This window comes from Physeter macrocephalus, chromosome 21 (genome assembly GCF_002837175.3).
Source record: "Physeter macrocephalus isolate SW-GA chromosome 21, ASM283717v5, whole genome shotgun sequence".
Taxonomy (NCBI): Eukaryota; Metazoa; Chordata; class Mammalia; order Artiodactyla; family Physeteridae; genus Physeter; species Physeter macrocephalus.
Window position 1 is genome coordinate 117643754 of NC_041234.1, and position 14244 is coordinate 117657997.

The 14244-nt window shown below is 41.4% G+C and overlaps 1 long non-coding RNA gene across 4 annotated transcripts in view; it reads left to right on the forward strand.

The window, feature by feature from the left end:
* Positions 1-14244, forward strand: part of LOC114484680 (uncharacterized) — a 137934-nt gene that overhangs the window by 76861 nt on the left and 46829 nt on the right. For all 4 annotated transcript variants that reach the window (XR_008616341.1, XR_003677851.2, XR_008616342.1 and 1 more), the window contains 2 exons: positions 7661-7808; positions 7946-8032. This is a non-coding gene — a long non-coding RNA (uncharacterized lncRNA). The remainder of the gene's footprint in view (positions 1-7660; positions 7809-7945; positions 8033-14244) is intronic.

A 14244-nucleotide genomic window follows, 5' to 3' on the forward strand; every position in this document is an offset into this window, starting at 1 on the left:
AACCTCTTGCCCGGTGTTGGTGGACAGCAAAGATTGGGATCGGTGAGGGAATAGCAGGTCAGAAATAAGGCAAGTGGCCTGACACGGAGCCAGAGAAGACTGGGGAGGTAGAACCCGAAGCCAAGTGCTTTAGGGAGCCAGCAGAGCCGACGCACAGGGAAGTTTGAAGGAGAGGAATTTCCTGAGTGGAGAGGAATTTCCTGAGCTAGAGTACAGGGGGCTACTGCCTTCTTTTTGTTTGGCACTTGCTGTTGCTGGTCTAGCAGCTCAGACTGAAGCTATTTTGGAAGCAGTTAAGGGCAGTTAAAAGAAGAGAGGAACGAATGTGAGGGATTATTCTTATAAGGTCTGGCAGGATTTAGGGGCCAGGGAAAGGGTACGAGGCCAGTGATCAGCTAGCCCAAGGTAAACCCAATTCAGAGCAGAGTGGTGAGTGGCCTAGGCGAGCAGCAAAGGCAGGCTGCATTTGGACACTGTGATGATTAACTTTATGTGTCAACTTGGCTAGGCTATGGTGCCCAGTTGTTGGGTCAAACACTAGTCTGGATGTTGCAGTTGAAGGCCTTAGTTTCGTGAAAGACCGAGGTTTCCCAAAGAAGGAGGAATTTGGCTTCAAGGCTGTAACATAGAAACCCTTCCTGAGTTTCCAGCCTGCCTGGCCTGCCCCCGCAGATTTTGAACTCAAGACCGCAGCATGAATTCTGACCTGAATTTCTTACCTGTCAGCCTGCACTACGAACTTCAGGCTTGTTAGCCCCTACAGCTAACAAGGCCTTCAAACACTGCCCTGCTCTCCCTCTCTCCATATGTGTGTGTGTGTGTGTGTGTGTGTGTGTGTATTTATATATACACGTATACGTGTATGTATGTATTTATATGTGTATATTTATATATTATCAGTATGTGTATATACACATCTGTATCTATCTATCCTATTGGTCTGTTTCTCTGGAGAACCCCGACTGAGACAGACACATAAAGATGGCAGTGTGGCTTAGGGCAGAGACAGTTGCAGGATCATTGAGAGCCTTAAGTGTGTGGTCATCGCGAGTTCTTTTACTGAAGTTGTCGGTCAGTCACAAAGTATTAATTGAGTCTCTGCTCTGTCTACCAAGTGAGTATCTGTTGTGCCACAGAAGCTGGTTGGTACAACCTCTATCGATGCAGACCCCTGAGAGGTCAACCCAGAGCCTCAGTGGAAGGCTCTCACTTTTACACCAGAGAAGTTTTGCTCCCCTGGGAGAACACTGAAGGCTGGGTGTCCTCCACCAGGGGTTGGGGATCTGACTAGAGAGGGCTTCCAGCTCTTTCCGGCTGATAATGGGGTCAAGAAGGACTTCGGAGAGTCCTCTCACTCAGACTTAATAGAGTCAACGCCATCGAAAGTGACTGCTCGTTTGGTCTAGCTCCTCATTGTACAGATGAGCCCTAGAGAGGAGAAGCCGCTTCTCCAGGCCGCACAGCAAGTTGGTGGTGCAGCCAGGCTGATCGTTCAGATGGCCAGACAATAAGGAAGGAAGGAAAGAAAGGAGAAGGGAAAAGAAGTCTGAATTCCCCTTGTGGTTTTACTATAGGTCATTTGTTGAGTAATTGTCCCAAAGTTAGGAAACATTCCTATTTTTTTCCCCAGCTGGATCACAAGGAAGGAAAAGAGAAGAGTCTGAAAAGTAAAGTAAAAGAAAATTTAAAAACATGTTTATAAGGGCCCTCACTGCTAAATCACAGAGTTGAAGACGATCAGTGTAAGTGAGTTTCGTTGGAGAGCTAATTAGCTTTCCTAGGGAATTCTCTACTGGCAAGAAAGCCACAGCACGGTCCAGCCGCCTTGCCGCCTTGCCCAAAGAGTATTTGCCCTTGTTAAAATAAAGGCACACTTGGACTGCTGTTCACCAGATCTCCCTCTTTCTCCCCGTATTTGCTGAGGAATTTAGTTGCCTCCCATGAGCATACTACATTGAATCGATCAGTGAAAATGCCATATGTGTTCATTTGCTTTAACTTGACTCTGATAGCTCCATCCATTAAACCTACAATGAAGTTGTAATTCTTTGAAAAAATATATAAATTAAAAAACATCCTGGCAGTTCAGCGTTCAGGATGAATCAGTAAAGGTAACTCTCTTTCCTTTGCAGTCAGTATTGCCGCTTTGTGCCTGTGTTTTCCATTTAGGGTTTGTTAGTGTAAATCCTCCTCAGACATCATTGAAAGCGTTAAGATTTACATGGCAGAATATAGTCTGCATTAGGCCTTTAGGAGAAAGTGGATGACCTAATAGGGTTTTCTACCTTTAATTTGTACTGTTCTTCGTGGGAGGACATTTTAAAATGAACTCTCGTATTTGGGAACGTAGTGGTCTGCAAATGGCATATATCGTTACCAATGTGGGATGTTTTACTGCCCTTTCCATGGAGTCCCTGGGCTCCTTACTGAGATGCATCCTCACGGCAAAGCATCTTTTGTGGCCAGGAGGAGGACATTAACTTCTGATCCGCTCCTTCCCTGTTTGGAGCACAGCCCAGCTTTGATCAGCTCCTTAAAGAGCCTTCTGTTTACACCCTCTCATAGGTCTGCGGGCAGTAGTTGCCAAGTACGTTGGAATCTTGGCCAGCAGGTGCCACTGGGGCAGGGAAGGTGTTCATCAGCTCCTTTCTTTGGTAGCTTTCCTTCTAGTTTTCCTCTTTTGAGGTAGTGAGAACTGCTCCAGGCTGCTTCTGTGATCTCTATATTCTCCCCCTTTTATTTCTTTTCTTTTTGTATCCTTTTCTCCCTTCTCATATACCAACTGATGGGACAATTGAGTGACTCTCATCCATTCATCCAAGCATTTACTGGGTTCTACTTCATGCAAAGCACCGTACAATAGTCTGAGGTTTTAGTTATTCTCTTCTGTCTTGTTCCTCCTTAAATTATAAATGTAATACATATTCATAGCAACAATGCAACCAGTACAAAAGGATATGAAATGAAGAGCCCCTTCACGCCCCTGGTCTCACTCCTTAGGCATAATCATCAGTAACCATTTCTTGTGTATCCTCCCAGAACTTTTCTGTGCGTACAAAAGTGTATGTATGTGTGCAGTTATGCACCTATATACATATAGGTTCATACGCACACATGTATGCTTTTTCAGGAAACACTGACTAGAGCTCGAAAGAGTTTTGTAAATTCACTTCTACGTATATATATCTTGGCGCGCTTTCCACGTCAGTACATGCAGTCCTGCTGATTCCCTTTAAGGCTGCGCGGTTAAACGGGACTTTAGGAGAGCCCTGAGGTTTGGATGAGTTTTCTATAGAGGGCACGAAAGATGGCCAATTTTTTGAATGCATAAACTCAATTTTCATCCACTGTCCTCAGGTTTCTTTTACCTTTTCTGTATATTGAGGGCGTTACCCAGTTATACATTCCAACACTTGAAGGATTCCAATGGCTTGCGGATGCTTCAGGGAAATCAAAATTAGCCTGATCGGTCTCCCTGCCTGCACACCATTTATCCACCCTGGCCTCGGACCACTCTCAAGGGAGCTGCCAATCCAGCCTCCAGGGCTTGTCTCAACACTTGATGACAGTTTCTCTCCTCCTTTTCGTAAGAGTTTCTCCTTCGGCTTCAGCCTATATTTTCTGGTCTAGCCTCACTGACTCTAAAATTCTTGCTTATTTGGACATGTTCTGTCCTTACTAGTTTTCATTTGGCCATGGACAATTTGAGCCCTCCCTCAAAGAACTGCTAATCCTAGCACACCCTTATTTGAACACTTATTGTACATCAGACTTGTATGTGTCATTTCCTTTAATCCTCGCAACAGACTCATGAGGGATGTGCAATAATTGTTCCCAGATGATAGATGAGGCACAGAAAAGTTAAGGACATTGTCCAAGGTCACACAGCTAGTAGGTGGAAGAGCTGGTATTTGAAGCCAGGTTCATCTGACCCTAGAAGCTGTGCTTTTAACCAGCACATGTACTGTCTCCCTAAGTCAGCAAGTACTTCTTGGCTAGCCAGTCATTACAGAGCAACCCTAGTTTATCTGTGAGCCTGTGCTTCTCTAAGGACAGGCCACAACATACATCCACTTCCCGAGTATGTGCTACATGCCAGGCTCTGTGCAAGAGGGTGGCGCTGAATTCTCGCATGCTGGAATAGCATATTCTTAGGAGCTACACCATGGAGGGGATCTTGGGTGGGAGGAAGCACTTCCTGCTTACAATTCAAGCTGCAAAGGGATTCCCACATTATGAAGCCCCACAGTCCTTCCGGTGTAATACTGTTAGAAGACCTCAGGCAGAATCAGCAGCTATGGGGCATTTTTGTTTAATCTCTTCATGCTCCACCTCAGTTAAAGACACAGGCTTTCAACCCCTGCTTTGACCCCAAACACCAATCTGCAAGAGGGAAGTGGTCTTTCATTGTATTTTCCAGATCAGAGTTCTCCACTTTCCCTACCAGTGCTGCCTTCCCTGGCTGTTGCCTCTTGGAATTCAGATTGATCTGAATGAGGTGTCCAAGATAAAGTACATGGTAACTAGGAGATGATTTCTATTCTGGTCTTTCTCCCTCTCTCTCTCTCTCTCTCTCTCTCTCTCTTTTGTTGATCTCCAGTCTTGATTCTCCAACTGCCTTGCTTTCTTGTTTTGGGGATTCAGAATCTGGACGTCATGGCCCAGTCACTGAATTGGGAATTTCTAAGTCCCTTGGAGTCCAAAAGAAAGACCATTCCAGATGTCAGGTAAATCCCTTTCATTTCTTAACCGTCTGATAGAAATTGAATCAGTTGGAAGAGTATTTATTTATTTACTTACTTATTTTCAGGTTTTCAGTCTTATTTACTTACTTATTTTCAGGTTTTCAGTTTTATTTTATTCCAAGCATGGGAAAATAAACCTGAAAATCTGGAAGGGGAAAGGTCAAACCAATAGCAGTTGCCCTGGAATTGTGGGACTTTCTCAATAATAAATGTCTAGATGATGTGTTTATTCCAGTTCCAATCCAATTCAGTTCAACAAATACTTGTTGAATACCTGCTGTGAAAAAGATAAAGAATGACTAAGACATGGCTCTCACCCTCCAGGAGTTCACAGTCTAACAGGGAAGTCAACATGTACACTGTTCATTCTCATACAAGGAAGATAATAATAAAGGTATATACAGAAGTTTAAACAAGGTGCTGTGGGAGTATTGGAGGAGTGAAAAATTAATTTTAATTAGGGAATCTGGATATATTATGTTTGAAAGGGGATTTTGAGCTTGGTTTTAAAGGGTTGATGAGACTATTACAGGAAGACATTTTAATGGCACTTTAAAAAAAGATAGTTTAGGCTGAGGAACCACACAGCCTTCAGGTGTGAAAACCTAGGGGAATGGCGATTGGTCTGGAAATACAACTGGAGGGGTAAGTCTGACCATGTATGGACTTGCTCTGCAGACAAAAGAAGCCTGGGATTACCACCCTCCCCTAAACAAAGAGGAGTCTCTTCCCGGTCATCGCAGTCTCTGTGTGCTTCTCAGTGGCCTCTTTGTACAGACAGATACCTTCCAGTTACATTCGTATTCATTGGATGAAGATTCTCTATATGGGAAATACTTGACTTTATAATACACAACGCACGCGATTGATTTAAACAGCTCCAATGTATCAATAATGCATTTAATTTATTTCTCTCCCCAACAGTGTATGTAGTAGCTGTATGTACTTTGATTATATTGACTGAGATTACAATCCATGTTGACATAACCCAAGAGTAGTTGTTCACGATCCGGGTGGGTACTGCGTTTGAAATTTATCCTACCCTGTCACTGGTTCCACTCACTTTGAGTTCATACTAAACCAGTTCTAGCTGTTACGTCAGGTTTCTCTTTTACTAGCTCTATTTATTGTCTTTCTTTGGTATTCCCATAAGAATGTCAGATGAAATGATGTCAGATGCTTCTCTCTCTAAGATATGTTAACTTTGTTCCATCCTCTTTCACCATTCAGCTTGTCATCCTATCATGAACAGGAGTTAGCTTCGTTTGGTATGATTTGTGTTTGAAGAATCCATATGGACCACTGTTTATCACTTGGGTTTCCCCTACGTACTCATAAATGACTGCCTTAATAATTGTCCCCACAGCTTACCAGATATTGAAATTAAATTTATGAGTTTAATTCCCTGAGTTCCCTGGGGATTTTTTTTTTTTTTAAAGAAAAATGGAACAAGGCAGTTTCATGACTCACAGCAACTCTTCCATAATAAACCGGTGTGATAAAGAAAAACATTTTGCAGGGAAACACATTTTAGTTTTAGCCTTCCAAGTGATTATTATAAAAACTAACGAACACGATTTTTTGGAAAGATTAAAAGACATCCTGTATCCTTTAAAACTATTTACTTATTGTGCTCACACATATTTTTAAGGGCCATGAAAAGATGCCTAGAAAATGTTAATCCACTAGTTTATAGACTTTACTTTGTGCCGGCAATTGGAAATTTGGTCTTTTGATATTCAAATTGTTGTATGCTTGAAAAATAGCCCAATAATGGCACTTTTTAAGAGGTTATTTTGTAAGTACTGTCGGTCAGACATATGCTAAAGTACTGTTTCAGGTTGCTGAGGCAACCTGCCTGCCACAATTGTGGTTACTATTTATGATTTAATGATAAGGCATTGACCTGAAACCCGAGTCTTACCTTCGCTGAATGCAGTGCAGGCACACGGTAGGTAGGCTGGAGGTAGACCATAGCTACCTCTAAATCTCAGTGAATGACTAGCAAGGGATTGATGCACATGTGTGAGCAAACAGTAGGGTCCCTTGAAAGGGAGGGATGTGTAGAGCATTGAACAACACCAAGAGCTTTGGTAGAGTTTAGATTTCCATACTTCCCCAGCGAAGACTGTTAACTGCAGCTAGGAATATGTGGAATGGCTAGTTTACATCAGTCTTGGTAGAGAAGGAATCAATTTTCTCTGACGAAAGCAGTTTGGACCCAGTAAATGAACAGCATGCTGATGCTCTCGTCCCCCTTTCTTCACGTTCCATTGGAAAGTGGTAATAAGGCACATCTCTTTTCTGAGCCAGTACCAGCCCCTTTCCAGTGGCTTGGCCTAGAGGCAGATGATGTTCAAGAGCACTTTTTTGGCGTAATCTTCTTCAGTAGGTGTGACGGGTATTCCGAGATTTGTGTCGTAGGGCCTTATGCTTTGGCGTCTGTTAAAACTATAATGCGTAGGTGGTGGTGGTGGTGGTGGTGGTTGTTCTTTTCTTTTTTTACTTGTCCGTGTGAATGCTTTTATTTCAAAGACTGCCATCCAGGGCTGTGCAGCAACTGAGCAGTGAGAAAATACCCCACTATGCGATCCTGGTGTGAGATAATACTTAGGGTGAGAGAACATGCATAGATCGCCTTACCAGTTTGACAGGAATGGTTTCAAATCTGGCACACTGTGGCCTCGCTCCTCACCAGTGTGCTCCTGGAAGAGCAAGCCCATGGTGAGCTCCTCAGAGTTTGTTAATGGGAGGAAAGCCTTGGCTTTAGGGAGAAGGTATTTGGATAGCATTTTAAGAAGCCCTTCCATTTTTAGTAGAGTAGAAAAATCTGCCTCTGAGCCTGCACTACGGTCTTTTCTCTGGATGAGTACAATGACTGTCCCTCTCACATTTTTCTGATATTTATTCTGCAGATCAGCTGCATGAGTCCCTGCCACTCTCCTGAAAAAGCTTCCAGGCATTACCTACATGTTGTGTTCCTGTGGAGGGAAGGCAGTAATCTCTGCTGAGATACACCGGAGCTTCTGTGGATAAGGCAGAAATGCAGTGAAGCGTGTGGCTGTAAGATTTAATGCCTCTACAGGTCATTTTTTTTTTTGGAGGGGGGATCTGGCATTTAATCAAATCCAGAGTCATTATGTAAATTTAATCACCTTGTAACACACTAGTAATTTTATTATCTCCTTTTCATTTGACAGTGCTTAGATGCAAGTTGAGCTTGGAATTCCAGAGGTAGAGCATTGCCGATTGGAGGCATATTAAGAAAAGAGTACTGTGGAAAGGAGGTAAAACCTTTATTCTTGCTATCGACTGTTGTCTTTGTATGTGTACAGGTATCCGACAAAGGGTTTTTAGAATAAAGTGTGCCTGTTGAAAGTTTTCCACCTTTCTTAAAGCCCCCAATGAGTTGCAGTGAGACTGTTTTGAATGGACCGTGTTAAATCTATTTCTGTCAAGTGGAAAACCTTCACACAAACGCGATGTGATTAAAACTCTCCCTGAGGCAGCGGCCACCTTTGAACTTGTGTAGCCCATTTGGCTTGGCCTCCGCTTACTAGAATCATGTCTAGTGTTGGATTATTTATGCCATCAAAGGTCTATTTAAAACTGAAGACAGTATTTGCATTCGTCAACACCAGTTTTGATAGGTGTTTAAAAGGTGCAGTGGGGTCGATGATCTTGGATAGACAAATTGTCCATCACCACATCACTGTTCATATTATGAGACTGAGGAAGAAAAAAACCTGGTTGAGTTGAATTTCCCAAAAGGCACTTGGGCTTTTTGATCCTGTGATTCACACTAATGATTGTTGTCTAATGAAAGTAATGAAGCTAAATACTTTATCTGTGATTTAAAGAATGAAATTAGGAAGGAGGCAAGAGGGAAGGCATGATAACCTGTTGAACTGACCTTGCTAAGGCAGAAGAAATGGCATTTTGGATACATTTTCTTTCTTTGACTTCTCTGTTTTACTTTCCCCATTCTCCTTCATCTCTTAAATCTGAAAGAAACTCTTGAGACCATCTCTTCTCCTGAAGACAAAGATTCTATGAGCTCACCCATCCATAGATTGGAACATGGAAGGCCCTGGTCAGCCAGGAAGTCTTTCCTTTAATCACCTGATATCTCTCCTGCTGTCTCTTGCAGGCATGAAAGCCAACAACTTGGGCAAATGCCCCTAATTTGGGCTCAGTTTAGACGACTGGGTTTCTCCTACCTAGAGTGCTACTTATTTCAGTGAAAACTCTTCTTCTTTCTAAAAACCCTTACTAACTCTATGAATCATAACATGGCCTCAGTATGGGAAATCAAAATGGTAGTATAATCTGGGATTGAGATTGAAGTGCCTTACTATCCAGTTTCCCATCAATCTCATTATTTTTTCTCTGTTTATCCCTGATGCCTCAGTTTTCTCATCCTAAAATGGCGATAATAATCACTACCTAAATTGTGGTTGGTACAAGGAATCAGTGAGGCACTGGATGTGAAAGTATCCAGCACTAGGTCTGGCCTAGAGCACATGCTCGGTGAGGGCAGGTTGAATTAGAATGATCTCATGGTTAGGCGGATAAAGAGTTGACTTTTGAAAGATCTTTATATATTAAATACAAGTCCTTTCTCAGATATGTGATTGGAAACTATTTTCTCCCAGCCTGTGGCTTGTCTTTTCATTCTCTTAACAGTGTCTTTCACAGAGCAAAACTTTAAAATTTGGAAGTCCAGTTTATCATGCTTTTGGTATCATATCTAAGAACTCTTTACCTAACCCAAGGTCATGAAGAGTTTCTTCTATGTTCTTTTTTTCTAAAAGTTTTATAGCTTTATGTTTTACATTTGGATCAATTATCCACCTTGAGTTAATTTTTGTGTAAAGTGTGAGGTTTAGGTCAAGGTTATATTTTTGCATATGGGTGTAAAATTGTTTCAGCACCATTTGTTGAAAATACTTTTTTCCCATTGAATTGCTTTTGCAACTTTGTCAAAAATCAATTGGCCATATTCATGTGAGTCTATTTCTGGACTCTCTGTCTGTTCCATTGATCTATGGCTCCTTCCCTTGTGCCAGTACCACACTGTCTTGATTAGTGTGGATTTACTTAGTGTTATTTTTACTTGGTGTTATTCTTTCAATCTATTCTTCTTTTTCAAAAATTTTTTTAGCTCTTTTAGTTCCTTTGCTTTTCAAATAAATTTTACTTATCTAAAAAAAAGTTATGTTGGAATATTGACTGGAATTGCATTAAATTTATAGATCAGTTTGGCATGAATTAACATTTTTACTATGTTGTTTCTTCAAATCCATTAACACAATATATTTACATAATGTATTTTTAGACGTATATTTAGATCTTTTAAAAATTTCTTCGATCAGTGTTTTATGGTTTTTAGCATACAGAGTCTGTGCATATTCTGTTAGATTTACACATAAGTATATTTCATTTTGTTCGAGCTACAGTAAATGGTGTGTGTGTGTGTGTGTGTGTGTATGTGTATGTTTTTACATTTTAGTTTCCAATGGTAACATGGGGAGTATATAGAAATATGATTGTTTTTTGTATGTTGACCTTGTATCCTACCACCTTAGTAAACTCACTTATTATTTCTAGAAAATTTTTTGGTCAGTTCCTTGGGATTTTCTGTCTAGACGGTTATGTTGCCTGCAAATAGAATTTTATTTATTTCCAATATTTATGCTTCTTGCTTATTTTTCTTGCTTTGTGGCATTGGCTAAGACTTCCAGTGTGATGTTGAATTGGTGGCGAGAGGCAATGTTTTGCATTGTTCCCGGTCGTAAGGAGAAAACATTCAGTCTTTTTACCATGAAGTACGATGTTATCTGTAGATTTTTTTGGAGACACTTTATTAGGTTGAGGAACTTTTCTTCTATTCCTGTTTGCTGAGAATTTATATTACTAATGTATATTGACTTTTTTCCAAATGCTTTTGCTGCATTGATTGATATACAGGCATATCTCATTTTATTGCTCTTTGCTTTACTGTGCTTTGCAGATATTGCATTTTTTTTTTTTTTTTACAAATTGAAGATTTGTGGCAATCCCGCATTGAGCACGTCTATCAGTGCCATTTTTCCAACAGCATTTGGGATGCTTGTGTCTCTGTGTCACATTTTGGCAATTTTTGCAATGTTTCAGTCTTTTTCTTTATTATTATATTTGTTCTGATGATCTGTGATCAGTGATTGATGTTATTATTACAAAAAGATTACAACTCGCTGAAGGTTCAGATGACGGTTAGTATTTTTTAGCAATAAAGTATTTTTAAATTAAGGTATGTACATTTTTTTAAACATAATGCTATTGCACACTTAATAGACTACAGTATAGTATAAATATAACTTTTATATGCACTGGGAAACCAAACAAATCATGTGACTTGCTTTATTGTGATATTTGCTTTATTGCAGTGGTCTGGAACCAAACCCACAATATCTCCAAGGTGTGCCTCTAATCATGTAGTTTTTCTTCTTTAGACTGCTGGTATGGTGGATTACATTGACTGATTTTTCTGTTATTGAACCAACCTTGTAATTTTGTGATAAACCTCACTTGATTGTGGTGTATTATTTCTTTATATATTGCTAGGTTTGATAGGATAATATTTGTTGAGGATGTCTGTGTCTATATTCATGAGGGATATTGGTCTGTAGCTTGCTTTTTTGGAACTGTTTTTGTCTGATTTTGGTATCAGCATTAGGCTTGCCTCATTAAATCAGTTGGGAAACATTTCCTCCTTTTCTGTTTTTTGGAAGATTGTATAGAACTGGTGTTATTTCTGCTTTAAATTTTGTATAGAATTTGCTAGCGAAATCATCTGAGCCTGAAGATTTCTTTTTTCAGAAGGTTTCGACTACAGATTCAATTTCTTTAATGATAATAGGACTGTTTATCTATTTCATCTTGGGTGAGTTTTGGAAGTTTGTGGTATTTAAGGACTCATTGCTTTTTTGATCTTTGCAATAATTCTGTGACATAGGCAAGACGGATAGTCTTAAATCACTGCTCAGAACAGTTCCTGGTACATAGTAGAAGCTTTGTTAATTTTGGTAGGATGAATTTGCTAAATGAACTCCATTTTACAAATGTGGAAACTAAGGTTCAGATTGGTGAAAGCACTTGTTGAAAATTATTTAGCTCCTACGTCACAATGTTAGGACTCAAACCCCAAAATAATAATAAAAAAAAAAAAAGCTTTTGAAGAAGAAAGAAAAAATGAGGAGGGAGCTGATTCAGCATCTATTTTGTGCCAGACATTGCTGGATACTTTTATTTGACCTGTCTCCTTTAAATTCTGACAGCAATCCTGTGATATAGGTGTTGCTATCTCCATTTTAAAGGCAATGGAAATAAGGCTCTGCATTAGTCAGGGTCCTAACAGGAAATATGGCACGTTGCAGTCAGGATAGTTTGAGAAGGTTTTACTAAAGCGACTATTTACAAGATATAGGCAGGGTGTAGGGAAGCCATAAGGGCTAGCAAAATACCCTATGGCTAGTATAGTGGGGCTGTTACTCCACCACTATCACCCAGGCCCAGAGGAATGAAGGAAAGGAGAGTCTAGAAAGAGTATCTGGAAGGAGAGACCTCTAGAGCAGGTAGCCTTCAGATGAGCAGTGGTATTTGGTCAAGGGACATAGCTAACTCCCCACAGGGTGACTTCAGAGGCAGGAAGCTAGGAGGAAACTACACTCTTCTCCCAATCTTTGATCAATGGCCAGAGTTCCTTTCTGGCCAAATCCAACCAGAAGCCAGGGATCAGTCAAGCCTGTTGATATAATCCATACCAGTTTCCTGGGGAGGAAAGCAGGACAGAGAGTGAATCCAGAGGTCGAAGATGTTAAGTAACTTGTCCAGGGTCACAGGGCAACCTGGTAAGAGGCAGATTTAGGATTCAAATTCCAGAGCTCTGGTTCTTGACACTGCGCTTGTCCATCTTCCCCAGGGGACTGACTTTCAGGACCAAAGTGGCAGAAAGGGCCTGTGATTAGTCCCCCAGTATGTATATTTTCTCATTGTATTTCTCTTTGCCCTGTAATGTAAATACAGATACTTTGGTATTATAAAGCACCATTAGGGTACCAGAGAGAGGTTAGAAAGAGAACGCTAGGAGGCGGAAGGAGTTTTGCCTGAGTGAGGAACCAAGAAAGGTGATGGAACTTAAGGGGAAGACTCTAAGAACTGGCCTAGGAGCAGGCCAGAAGCAAGCAAATGAGGCGACAAATATTAAGTGAGTGCTTGCTGTGCTAGCTACAGAAGGTGGCAGAGGCTAAAATGTTCTAAAAAGAATCAAGGTTGAGCAGAGTTCCCTGTGCTATACAGTAGGTCCTTGTTGGTTATCTATTTTAAATATAGCAATAGATACATGTATATGTATAACTGAATCACTCTGCTGTACACCTGAAACTAACACAATGTTGTTAATCAACTCTACTCCAATATAAATAAAAATTTAAAAAAAAAACATTTTTAATTTAAGAAAAAGAATCAAGGTTGAATAAAAAGCAAAGAAACCCCCTGAGGAGCTTATGTCATGCTAGGGGCTAGAGGTGAGAGGATCTGTATATTCTGACTCTGGAATTCAGCGGATAAGCTGTGGACCCAGGCTAAGATGGCTGCCTGGAGCAGCCTCAGGGTTCCTCGCTAAGAGCCTAACCTGCTGGCGGGCAAAATAGGTAAGAAAATAAGCTGCTGAGAAAGGTGGCCTCCATGACTTAGCTGGCACCTGCACTTCGCTTCGATGTGTATAACCTGTACTTTAAAACCCCTCACACTGGGCAAGGCAGGCCAACATGCAACCAGCAGGTGGTACTGAGGTAAGGCTGTGGGCTCTGAGAGAGAGAGAGGAATGAGAGCCTCTCTTTACAACTGACTGTTTGGCCTCCCTGCTTCCTTACTGTGATCTCTGTAATGACAGTCTCAGGCAGTGATACACAGTCTGGTCTCCTCCTCTCAGCTACTGTTGGGTCAGTCTCTCCATCCATGGTTTTCTGAGGGGCTCTGGTAGCCTGGGAACTGGTTTGAGCAAGACCATCTTGACCACCAACCCTTGCAGGATCTGGCTCAGTAGCTCTCAACCTTGGCTGAACGTTAGAACCACAGCAGGAGGAGGGGGAGAGGGGGCACGGACATCTTCAGACTCATATGACCAGCACAATTATACAGGGCCCCATGCTCAGAAGGGGGCTCCATGCTGGGGGGTTAATGCCTTGCGGTCGCCATTTGAAATTCTTAATAATTTTATTTTTGAACCTGTGTTTTGTTAAGTAAAGTCCAGCGGGAGCCTCGATGTGGGGAGGGTCAAGTCAAGTGCATGCCCCCTGCAGCCCCTCAAGGTGGGGCATGGCAGTGACCATCCTTGCACTTGGTTCACAGCGCTACGCACATTCAGTGGGGGTGAATCTCTTGCCCATCCCTGATCCAGGTACCTAGTGCATCCTTGTGAGGAGGTGGTAATACCTTGTCCTATGCTGCCGGATGG